Source organism: Dermacentor silvarum, chromosome 4 (genome assembly GCF_013339745.2).
Source record: "Dermacentor silvarum isolate Dsil-2018 chromosome 4, BIME_Dsil_1.4, whole genome shotgun sequence".
Taxonomy (NCBI): Eukaryota; Metazoa; Arthropoda; class Arachnida; order Ixodida; family Ixodidae; genus Dermacentor; species Dermacentor silvarum.
Genome location: NC_051157.2, coordinates 219,508,816 through 219,520,749, shown reverse-complemented (window position 1 = coordinate 219,520,749; position 11,934 = coordinate 219,508,816). Strand labels below are relative to the sequence as shown.

The window sequence follows — 11,934 nt, the reverse complement described above, 5'->3', positions numbered from 1 at the left end:
GAGGCCAAAGTGGTGTATCAATTCGGACGGACGCTTTCCAGAACGCTAGTAGCCGTTCAAACAGGGCGCACAGTTAAGAGATGGCGCTGACAAAGCGGCGAGCGCCCGTGTTGAGAAAGTCCTAAACAACATTAGCCGGGCGGCGCGTGCAAGCGACGTTCCGTGCAACTTGTCCGTGGTAATATCAAAAGCGGCTCTCACGTTTTCCTTGAATCGGTGAGCCGGGGCACCGTGGTGCACGCGAGAGCTGCTTTCATTATTATCTACATCAATATCTCGAAACTGTTGTCATCCCGAGAATTCGTTTCGAGTGGATCCGCCTTGCAAACTCCACGGCTACAATTTGTACATTCCAACGTGGTCCATCAGGTAATTAGTTAACCTAATTAGTGACTGTTTCATTATTATTCGGCTAAGCATTTCAATTGCTTGTGCAAGTAATGTCCGCCACTTAGAGCAGACCAGCTCATGAACTAGACTTGGGCATTCTGCCACAGGCACTATTGAAGAGTTTTTGAAAGTGTTCGCTGAAGCCCCCCGTATATATATATGCGTGTGTGAGTGACTGTGTGTGTGTGCACGCAATAGAGTAGCACATAAGCTCAGTCACGTGGGGTTATTTCACATTTCGCGGGCTTTCAATAAACGCCGGAATAATTCACCACACTGGATGTGTGTGGCTGCAAAAAAAAAAAAAAAAAAAAAAAAAGATGGGTCGTTTTGAAATGCCCTCAAGAACGAAATGAAACGTAATTGGCCCTAAAGTGAATAATAAACATTTTCCGCAATTAATCCTTATTGATTAACTAATTAGGCGCAACATAAAACTTAACATAAGGAGCGTCACATGACAGCAACACATATGTCATTGGTTTCATTGAGTTGTGGCTGCCCGCTGTCAATAACATCATCGGTTCTAGTCACATAAAAATCCTGTATAAATGTATGTATGTACGTATATACACGCACGCACGTACGCAAGCACGCACGCGCGCGCGCACACACACACAGGAGCGCCCACACTGAAAGAGTCAAAATCACGTCATGGATGTACGGAAATAAGAACGCCGAAGTGCGTCATAGCGTAAGAAAGCTGGAACACTTGTTTAAATAATACCAGCGGTGGCCAGTGACTGTTGATATGGATGCGAAAACACGTTACCGCCACCTATCTACGGAAATAGCAAGCGCGAAGTCCGTCGCTATTGCGTAAAAAACCTAGACGGCGCAAGGTAACACTCGATTTCATGATGACAGTGGCGGCCGGGGAATAAAAACAGCTCGAACCTCTTGGCAAGAAATACAAAAAAAAAGAAGAAACAAAAAGTGGCTTGCTTTATTATACCTTGTATATGACAGTGAATAAACAGCAAAGCAGTTACAACTAAACTGAAAAAAAAAGACAGCTAACAAAAGCAAATACACAAAGAAACAAACCAGCCGTGTTTGCTCAGTGGGTATAGCGTTTGGCTACTGAGCGCGAGGTCATGGGATCGAATCCCAGCCACGGCAGCCGCTTTTCGTTGGGGCAGAAAAAAAAAATAAACCGTGCACTAAGGTGTAGGAGCACGTTAAAGAACCCCAGGTAGTCTAATTTATTTCGGAGTTGTCCACTACGGCGTGCCTCATAATCAGACCGCGGTTTCGGCACGCAAAACCCCAGTATTATCTGTTTTTTTTTTTTTTTTTTTTTACGCAAAGAAACAGGTGTGTTTGCATTGAAGGGCGCCCGAAAAAGCGTTTGTTCCAATTACGCGCAGCAAGGACGCTTTATGATGGGGAAGGCAGATGGCTGGAAGGTGCACGTCCTCATCGTTTCTAAACAATTTCTAAACAAAATTGGTCTCACTGTCCCTCCAATAATACCAAGTGGCTCGAGGCTTCGTATTGCATATTAACTGAAAGAATTACACTCACGTTAAATGCCGCAAAAGGACCAAGCGGGGCACTTGCTTCGCGCAGGTGCATTCGCCCAAATTTTATAGCTATAGCCCGCATGCAGCTACAAAATCCGAAATCGCATCAGCAGGGGCGGGACGCGCAAGCAGTGTTTCACGCAAATTTGAAGCATAAATCGCAGCGCTACCGAGGCCAAAGTGGTGTATCAATTCGGACGGACGCTTTCCAGAACGCTAGTAGCCGTTCAAACAGGGCGCACAGTTAAGAGATGGCGCTGACAAAGCGGCGAGCGCCCGTGTTGAGAAAGTCCTAAACAACATTAGCCGGGCGGCGCGTGCAAGCGACGTTCCGTGCAACTTGTCCGTGGTAATATCAAAAGCGGCTCTCACGTTTTCCTTGAATCGGTGAGCCGGGGCACCGTGGTGCACGCGAGAGCTGCTTTCATTATTATCTACATCAATATCTCGAAACTGTTGTCATCCCGAGAATTCGTTTCGAGTGGATCCGCCTTGCAAACTCCACGGCTACAATTTGTACATTCCAACGTGGTCCATCAGGTAATTAGTTAACCTAATTAGTGACTGTTTCATTATTATTCGGCTAAGCATTTCAATTGCTTGTGCAAGTAATGTCCGCCACTTAGAGCAGACCAGCTCATGAACTAGACTTGGGCATTCTGCCACAGGCACTATTGAAGAGTTTTTGAAAGTGTTCGCTGAAGCCCCCCGTATATATATATGCGTGTGTGAGTGACTGTGTGTGTGTGCACGCAATATAGTAGCACATAAGCTCAGTCACGTGGGGTTATTTCACATTTCGCGGGCTTTCAATAAACGCCGGAATAATTCACCACACTGGATGTGTGTGGCTGCAAAAAAAAAAAAAAAAAAAGATGGGTCGTTTTAAAATGCCCTCAAGAACAAAACGAAACGTAATTGGCCCTAAAGTGAATAATAAACATTTCCCGCAATTAATCCTTATTGATTAACTAATTTGGCGCAACATAAAACTTACCATAAGGAGCGTCACATGACAGCAAAACATATGTCATTGGTTTCATTGAGTTGTGGCTGCCCGCTGTCAATAAAATCATCGGTTCTAGTCACATAAAAAGCCTGTATAAATGTATGTATGTAAGTATATACACGCACGCACGTACGCAAGCACGCACGCGCGCGCGCACACACACACAGGAGCGCCCACACTGAAAGAGTCAAAATCACGTCATGGATGTACGGAAATAAGAACGCCGAAGTGCGTCATAGCGTAAGAAAGCTGGAACACTTGTTTAAATAATATCAGCGGTGGCCAGTGACTGTTGATATGGATGCGAAAACACGTTACCGCCATCTATCTACGGAAATAGCAAGCGCGAAGTCCGTCGCCATTGCGTAAAAAACCTAGACGGCGCAAGGTAACACTCGATTTCATGATGACAGTGGCGGCCGGGGAATAAAAACAGCTCGAACCTCTTGGCAAGAAATACAAAAAAAGAAGAAACAAAAAGTGGCTTGCTTTATTAAACCTTGTCTCTGACAGTGAATAAACAGCAAAGCAGTTACAACTAAACTGAGAAAAAAAAAGACAGCTAACAAAAGCAAGTACACAAAGAAACAAACCAGCCGTGTTTGCTCAGTAGGTATAGCGTTTGGCTAGTGAGCGCGAGGTCATGGGATCGAATCCCAGCCACGGCAGCCGCTTTTCGATGGGGGCGAAATGAAAAAAAAAATAAATAAATAAATAAACCGTGCACTAAGGTTTAGGAGCACGTTTAAGAACCCCATATAGTCTAATTTATTTCGGTGTTGTCCACTACGGCGTGCATCATAATCAGACCGCGGTTTTGGCACGCAAAACCCCAGTATTATCTGCTTTTTTTTTTTTTTTTTTTTTTTTACGCAAAGAAACAGGTGTGTTTGCATTGAAATGCACCCGGAAAAGCGTTTGTTCCAATTACGCGCAGCAAGGACACTTTTTGATGGGGAAGGCAGATGGCTGGAAGGTGCACGTCCTCATCGTTTCTAAACAATTTCTTAACAAAATTGGTCTCACTGTCCCTCCAATAATACCAAGTGGCTCGAGGCTTCGTATTGCATATTAACTGAAAGAATTACACTCACATTAAATGCCGCAAGAGGACCAAGCGGGGCACTTGCTTCGCGCAGATGCATTCACACAAATTTTATAGCTACAGCCCGCCTGCAGCTACAAAATCCGAAATCGCATCAGCAGGGGCGGGAAGCGCAAGCAGCGTTTCACGCAAATTTGAAGCATAAATCGCAGCGCTACCGAGGCCAAAGTGGTATATCAATTCGGACGGACGCTTTCCAGAACGCTAGTAGCCGTTCAAACAGGGCGCACAGTTAAGAGATGGCGCTGACAAAGCGGCGAGCGCCCGTGTTGACAAAGTCCGAAACTGCGTCAGCCGGGGCGGCGCGCGCAAGCGACGTTCAGCGCAACTTTTCCGTGGAAATACCGAAAGCGGCTCGCACGTTTGCCTTGTATCGGTGAGCTGGGGCACCGTGGTGCACGCGAGAGGTGGAAACACGGCTTGAAAAGCAAAAATGAGGAATTTCTTTCGGCGCTAACTGCCGCCGGCGGTCACGAGTACGGCCCCATGGAGGTCTGGGTACTTATCGCTGCTATCATAAAGAGGTATGCAACCCCGGCCGACATCGTACCACTTTTCAATTTGTGGTGTCCGGGTGCGTTTTGTGCGATTCACGCACTGCGGCGACGTCGGGAATTGCGCCGACGAGTACGCGACCGCTCGCAGAGACAAAGTCCGAAAGCTCGTCAGCCGGGGCGGCGCGCGCAAGCGACGTTCAGCGCAACTTTTCCGTGGAAATACCGAAAGCGGCTCGCACGTTTGCCTTGTATCGGTTAGCTGGGGCACCGTGGTGCACGCGAGAGGTGGAAAGACGGCTTGAAAAGCAAAAATGATTAATTTCTTTCGGCGCTAACTGCCGCCGGCGGTCACGAGTACGGCCCCATGGAGGTCTGGGTACTTATCGCTGCTATTATATAGAGGTATGCAACCCCGGCCGACATCGTACCACTTTTCAATTTGTGGTGTCCGGGTGCGTTTTGTGCGATTCACGCACTGCGGCGACGTCGGGAATTGCGCCGACGAGTACGCGACCGCTCGCAGAGACAAAGTCCGAAAGCTCGTCAGCCGGGGCGGCGCGCGCAAGCGACGTTCAGCGCAACTTTTCCGTGGAAATACCGAAAGCGGCTCGCACGTTTGCCTTGTATCGGTGAGCTGGGGCACCGTGGTGCACGCGAGAGGCAGAAACACGGCTTGAAAAGCAAAAATGAGGAATTTCTTTCGGCGCTAACTGCCACCGGCGGCCACGAGTACGGCCCCATGGAGGTCTGGGTACTTATCGCTGCTATTATATAGAGGTATGCGGCCCCGGCCGACATCGTACCACTTTTCAATTTGTGGTGTCCGGGTGCGTTTTGTGCGATTCACGCACTGCGGCGACGTCGGGAATTGCGCCGACGAGTACGCGACCGCTCGCAGAGACAAAGTCCGAAAGCTCGTCAGCCGGGGCGGCGCGCGCAAGCGACGTTCAGCGCAACTTTTCCGTGGAAATACCGAAAGCGGCTCGCACGTTTGCCTTGTATCGGTGAGCTGGGGCACCGTGGTGCACGCGAGAGGCAGAAACACGGCTTGAAAAGCAAAAATGAGGAATTTCTTTCGGCGCTAACTGCCGCCGGCGGCCACGAGTACGGCCCCATGGAGGTCTGGGTACTTATCGCTGCTATTATATAGAGGTATGCGGCCCCGGCCGACATCGTACCACTTTTCAATTTGTGGTGTCCGGGTGCGTTTTGTGCGATTCACGCACTGCGGCGACGTCGGGAATTGCGCCGACGAGTACGCGACCGCTCGCAGAGACAAAGTCCGAAAGCTCGTCAGCCGGGGCGGCGCGCGCAAGCGACGTTCAGCGCAACTTTTCCGTGGAAATACCGAAAGCGGCTCGCACGTTTGCCTTGTATCGGTGAGCTGGGGCACCGTGGTGCACGCGAGAGGCAGAAACACGGCTTGAAAAGCAAAAATGAGGAATTTCTTTCGGCGCTAACTGCCGCCGGCGGCCACGAGTACGGCCCCATGGAGGTCTGGGTACTTATCGCTGCTATTATATAGAGGTATGCGGCCCCGGCCGACATCGTACCACTTTTCAATTTGTGGTGTCCGGGTGCGTTTTGTGCGATTCACGCACTGCGGCGACGTCGGGAATTGCGCCGACGAGTACGCGACCGCTCGCAGAGACAAAGTCCGAAAGCTCGTCAGCCGGGGCGGCGCGCGCAAGCGACGTTCAGCGCAACTTTTCCGTGGAAATACCGAAAGCGGCTCGCACGTTTGCCTTGTATCGGTGAGCTGGGGCACCGTGGTGCACGCGAGAGGTGGAAACACGGCTTGAAAAGCAAAAATGAGGAATTTCTTTCGGCGCTAACTGCCGCCGGCGGCCACGAGTACGGCCCCATGGAGGTCTGGGTACTTATCGCTGCTATTATATAGAGGTATGCGGCCCCGGCCGACATCGTACCACTTTTCAATTTGTGGTGTCCGGGTGCGTTTTGTGCGATTCACGCACTGCGGCGACGTCGGGAATTGCGCCGACGAGTACGCGACCGCTCGCAGAGACAAAGTCCGAAACCGCGTCAGCCGGGGCGGCGCGCGCAAGCCACGTTCAGCGCAACTTTTCCGTGGAAATACCGAAAGCGGCTCGCACGTTTGCCTTGAATCGGTGAGCTGGGGCACCGTGGTGCACGCGAGAGGTGGAAATACGCCGACGAGTACGCAAGCCACCGTCCAAAACAACGGTCATGGAGCACAGCACCGTGCGTGGCACAACGTTTGCAGAGAAAGTGCGGCAGCGGAAAGCTCGTTCGCCGTGAAAGTCAGCACAGGATGCGCGGTGGTTCAGGCACGTGAATATTCGCGAAGCCGTACTCGCCGCTGGCGAAACATTGACGATCACGACCCTCTTGCGCGGTGTTGGTTTTCACGACTTCGGCCCTGTGCAGCCGACGTAAACTTTCAAAGTTCGTCAAGGTGCGGCACGATTTCCGCCAAATCCCCGTCGAAAATGCCACGAGTACGGCCCCATGGAGGTCTGGGTACTTATCGCTGCTATTATATGGGGGTTGGAGTGCAGTCGCCCCCCGAGTGCGTGCGACCTGGGTGTCTGATATGCGGCGGGCTCCGTGCCCGTCAAGCGTGTCCCCGGAGCCTCTCCCGTGGATCCCTCGGCAATCGTCTGCAGCCTCATCCGCTTGATGCGTTAGGGGCTGGTTGTCGGACGACGCCGTATCCACGATATCGAGGTGTGTTCCGCATCGTCCTCGGACGAGTCAAATAAGAAAGCGCCGAAGGCGCGGGCGTGACCCGTCGCTTGGCGGCTTTGCCGTCTCGGCTACGTTGCAAGCGCCGATCGGTCCACCAGTGCTGCGGGCTGATGGCAAATCCCGCAAGCCGTGACCGAGTCGACGCAACGAATCTATCGAGAGTGTGCGTGCTTCTTGCCGCGTGGCGATACCCAGCCCTGCGGGGAGGGCGCCGTAGCGAGCTCGAACGCCGTCATCTCGGACTGTGCAAAGAGGTGGGCTTTGCAAAAACGAAGCGTGCTGAGGCGCCTGAAGGTGGCCTCGGCGTCGCAACAACGGCGTCCGGCATGGCTGGACGCGCAGTTGAACGATTACCTGGTTGATCCTGCCAGTAATCATATGCTTGTCTCAAAGATTAAGCCATGCATGTCTAAGTACATGCCGAAATAAGGCGAAACCGCGAATGGCTCATTAAATCAGTTATGGTTCCTTAGATCGTTTCTTCCTACTTGGATAACTGTGGCAATTCTAGAGCTAATACATGCAGTGAGCCTGAAGCCCTTTGGGCGACGGGTGCTTTTATTAGACCAAGATCGATCGGGTTTCGGCCCGTATTGTGTGGTGACTCTGGATAACTTTGTGCTGATCGCATGGCCACGAGCCGGCGACGTTTCTTTCAAGTGTCTGCCTTATCAACTTTCGATGGTAGGTTACTTGCTTACCATGGTTGTTACGGGTAACGGAGAATCAGGGTTCGATTCCGGAGAGGGAGCCTGAGAAACGGCTACCACATCCAAGGAAGGCAGCAGGCGCGCAAATTACCCACTCCCGGCACGGGGAGGTAGTGACGAAAAATAACAATACGGGACTCTTTTGAGGCCCCGTAATTGAAATGAGTACACTCTAAATCCTTTAACGAGGATCAATTGGAGGGCAAGTCTGGTGCCAGCAGCCGCGGTAATTCCAGCTCCAATAGCGTATACTAAAGCTGCTGCGGTTAAAAAGCTCGTAGTTGGATCTCAGTTCCAGACGAGTAGTGCATCTACCCGATGCGACGGCTCGGACTGAACATCATGCCGGTCCTTTCTTGGTGCACTTCATTGTGTGCCTCGAGAAGGCCGGTGCTTTTACTTTGAAAAAATTAGAGTGCTCAACGCAGGCGAGTCGCCTGAATAAACTTGCATGGAATAATAGAACAAGACCTCGTTTCTGTTCTGTTGGTTTTTGGAATACGAGGTAATGATTAAGAGGGACAGACGGGGGCATTCGTATTGCGGCGCTAGAGGTGAAATTCTTGGACCGTCGCAAGACGAACTACTGCGAAAGCATTTGCCAAGAATGTTTTCTTTGATCAAGAACGAAAGTCAGAGGTTCGAAGGCGATCAGATACCGCCCTAGTTCTGACCATAAACGATGCCAACCAGCGATCCGCCTGAGTTACTCAAATGACTCGGCGGGCAGCTTCCGGGAAACCAAAGTATTTGGGTTCCGGGGGAAGTATGGTTGCAAAGCTGAAACTTAAAGGAATTGACGGAAGGGCACCACCAGGAGTGGAGCCTGCGGCTTAATTTGACTCAACACGGGAAAACTTACCCGGCCCGGACACTGGGAGGATTGACAGATTGAGAGCTCTTTCTTGATTCGGTGGATGGTGGTGCATGGCCGTTCTTAGTTGGTGGAGCGATTTGTCTGGTTAATTCCGATAACGAACGAGACTCTAGCCTATTAAATAGGTGCGGGGTTCCCAGCACCTTACAACCTTCTTAGAGGGACAAGCGGCTCCTAGCCGCACGAAACAGAGCAATAACAGGTCTGTGATGCCCTTAGATGTCCGGGGCCGCACGCGCGCTACACTGAAGGAAGCAGCGTGTCTTTATCCCTGTCTGAAAAGACTGGGTAACCCGTGGAACTTCTTTCGTGATTGGGATAGGGGCTTGCAATTGTTCCCCTTGAACGAGGAATTCCCAGTAAGCGCGAGTCATAAGCTCGCGTTGATTACGTCCCTGCCCTTTGTACACACCGCCCGTCGCTACTACCGATTGAATGATTTAGTGAGGTCTTCGGACCGATGTCCGGCGCGGCCTTTCGGTTGCGCCGGTCTGTTGGAAAGATGACCAAACTTGATCATTTAGAGGAAGTAAAAGTCGTAACAAGGTTTCCGTAGGTGAACCTGCGGAAGGATCATTACCGGACTGTGAAGGGTGACGATCGTTTCTGCCCCGTGTGGGTGGAGCGGCTCGCTGCGCCCGACGCTTTCCGCCGCTGTCCCCGCTTGGACGCGGGGACGGCTATACCCGAACATGCGCGGGGACTGCCTGAATTCTGAGGGGCGCCCCGTGCCCAATTTGTTGCGCCCAGCGGGCGGCGGCTGCAACCTTGGACGGTTGGCTTGGCCGCGCCCGTGGGTACAAACGGCGTAACGCACTTTCATGGGTGGGCTTTCAGTCCGCCTCGACGCTCATGCGCGGAATGGGAGTAAGACGACCCGACAAAGCTTTGCCCAGTACGAGAGGAACGGTAGAGGTCGGTCAAGGAACTGGCGGTCGAGAGCTAAAGCTGCCTGCCATCCATCATTCATAGTTGGAACTGCGGTGCAAGCGCTCTCCCGTCCTCCGCGGCAAACGCCGCCGAGTCTGAAAAGGCTGGCGGCTGCCGGTCGCTTCCTGCGGCGAGTATGGAGTAACGACCCGACTATGTTGCTGCCCAAGTACTGAAGGAACGGCGCGGCATTCGGTCGGTCATGGAACTGGCGGTACGAGGGTGTGGCTGCCAAGTACAATAGGAACCGTGGCCCATAACGCCCTCCCGTCCTCCGCGGCAAGTGCCACCGAGCCCGACAGGGCCGGAGGCTGCCGGTCGGCTCCTGCTCGTGACGCGCGAGATGTCGAGATCGCGGTTGAATGCGACGACGTTGGCAGGCTATTCGCCCGCCGCCGAGGGAAAGGCGGCGCTGCTGCGAAGTACGAGAGGAAACGCGGCTTTGCTACGTCGGACGCGTTCCGCGGTTAACGGACTTGTGCGCTTTGGGAAGGCGCCGCACGTCGAAAGAGGATTTACGGACAGACGAGGGACTGAAGTCTCGAAACTTGAACGCACTTGCGGCCAGGCTCTTGCTGGCTTCGTCTTCCGCCTCGAGTAGAATTGTTGCGGCTCCGGCGCCGAAAGCTGTCCCTGGCACTGGCCGAGTGGTTTTGGAGAGCCGCGCGAGTACGCGCGCCGGGCTCTTGTCCGTCGTCTCAAGTAGACTGTCGGATCAGCAGCGGGTGTGCTGCGGCAATCCGCCGATGCGAAAGCGTGTTTGTGTGTTAGGGACATTGTGGTCAATTTGAGTACCCTTCTGATGACTAAAAGCGAGACACGTCGATGGGGGCGAGACCCCACCCGTGGCCGTGTCGCCGTGAAAGACTCCACAGCTGCTCGTGCCCCCTCATGGCCTTGCGGCTTTTTTCCAATTTTCGTGGAGCAATGTGAACGTGCACACGTAGCACACGGGTCCGGTGGGTGGTTGGCAGGGAAAACCGGCTTCGAGTGCTCGCAAAAAAGAAAAAGACGTGGTAAGGGGAGCCACGCCCCCGCGGGTGTGTAGCCGTGAGCGGCTCCACTGCATCTTGGTCCTACATCTGATCCTGGTGCATACAGAGTGGAGGCTTACGTGCACACAAAGGCTCGCGGGGTTTAGCTGGAAACGCAACACGCAAGTAGCAGGGTGTGGTGCGCCTATATGCTACCAGCTGTCTGAGACGCGGCTGTCGAAAGAGCGCGCAGACTCGAGGAGCGCGCGCAGAAAGGTGCCCTTCGAAACCACACACAGGGAGACGCCACGTGCCTAAAACCCTGGTTGTACTGTACGGAATTGAACAAACTACTTTTCACGACTCTAAGCGGTGGATCACTCGGTTCTCGGGTCGATGAAGAACGCAGCCAGCTGCGAGACTTGGTGTGAATTGCAGGACACACTGAGCACTGATTCTTTGAACGCACATTGCGGCCTTGGGTCTTCCCTTGGCTTCGTCTGTCTGAGGGTCGGATCACATATCAAGAGAGCCTTCGGCGCACAAGGGAACGTGCGTCCGTCGACTCGTTTTGACCGCGTCGGCATCACGGACAGTACGTTGAGTGCTGAAGCCACGCGCCAGCGGCCTCACGTGAGGGAGACGGTGGCGAACTGAACTGTTGTGCCAAAACTTCGCAGAGACGGAAACGAGGCATTGTACTACTGCAGCGCGGCTAGTGCGCGCCTCCGAAGAGACCGCCGCAGGATGGAGTCGGACACCTGCAGGGAAAGTGCGGTCTGAATCGCGAGGCGCAAACGTCTGTTGCGACAGCAGTAGCGCGCACGTTTGCGAGAGAGTCGGAAGCTTGCGTGCACGGACAAACGCGGGAAGCAAATGCCGGCCGATTCCCGCGCCGTGCGCTAAGCGAGCGTGATCGCACGTTGCGTTGTTTGCCTTCGGAGTACGTCGAGCTCTTGCAAAAAGGTCACTCGTCCGCGTCACCGCACGGGTGCAGGCGCCCTAGTCTGGGTTTCGTCGCAGGAATAGGAATCGGAAAAAATTCTTGCGCGGAACGGGGAGGACAAGGGTGCGCCCCGAAGCGGTAGTGATGCGGTTACGCGAGTGCGCCGTCTGCGAGCGCGAAGAAAACTGCACGACGAAATAGTCGCCGCGAAGCGGAAAATGTCTCCTTCGAAAGCGTGGG

General features: G+C 53.1%; 2 non-coding genes across 2 annotated transcripts; both read left to right on the top strand.

Moving 5' to 3' along the window:
* The first annotated feature begins 7,608 nt into the window (after nt 1-7,608).
* On the top strand, nt 7,609-9,423 carry LOC119451203 (small subunit ribosomal RNA). Its single transcript, XR_005191730.1, has one exon. It is a non-coding gene; the product is annotated as a small subunit ribosomal RNA (ribosomal RNA).
* A 1,686-nt stretch (nt 9,424-11,109) lies between these two features.
* LOC119451060 (5.8S ribosomal RNA) lies at nt 11,110-11,262 on the top strand. The gene has a single exon (XR_005191632.1). It is a non-coding gene; the product is annotated as a 5.8S ribosomal RNA (ribosomal RNA).
* Nucleotides 11,263-11,934: the final 672 nt, after the last annotated feature.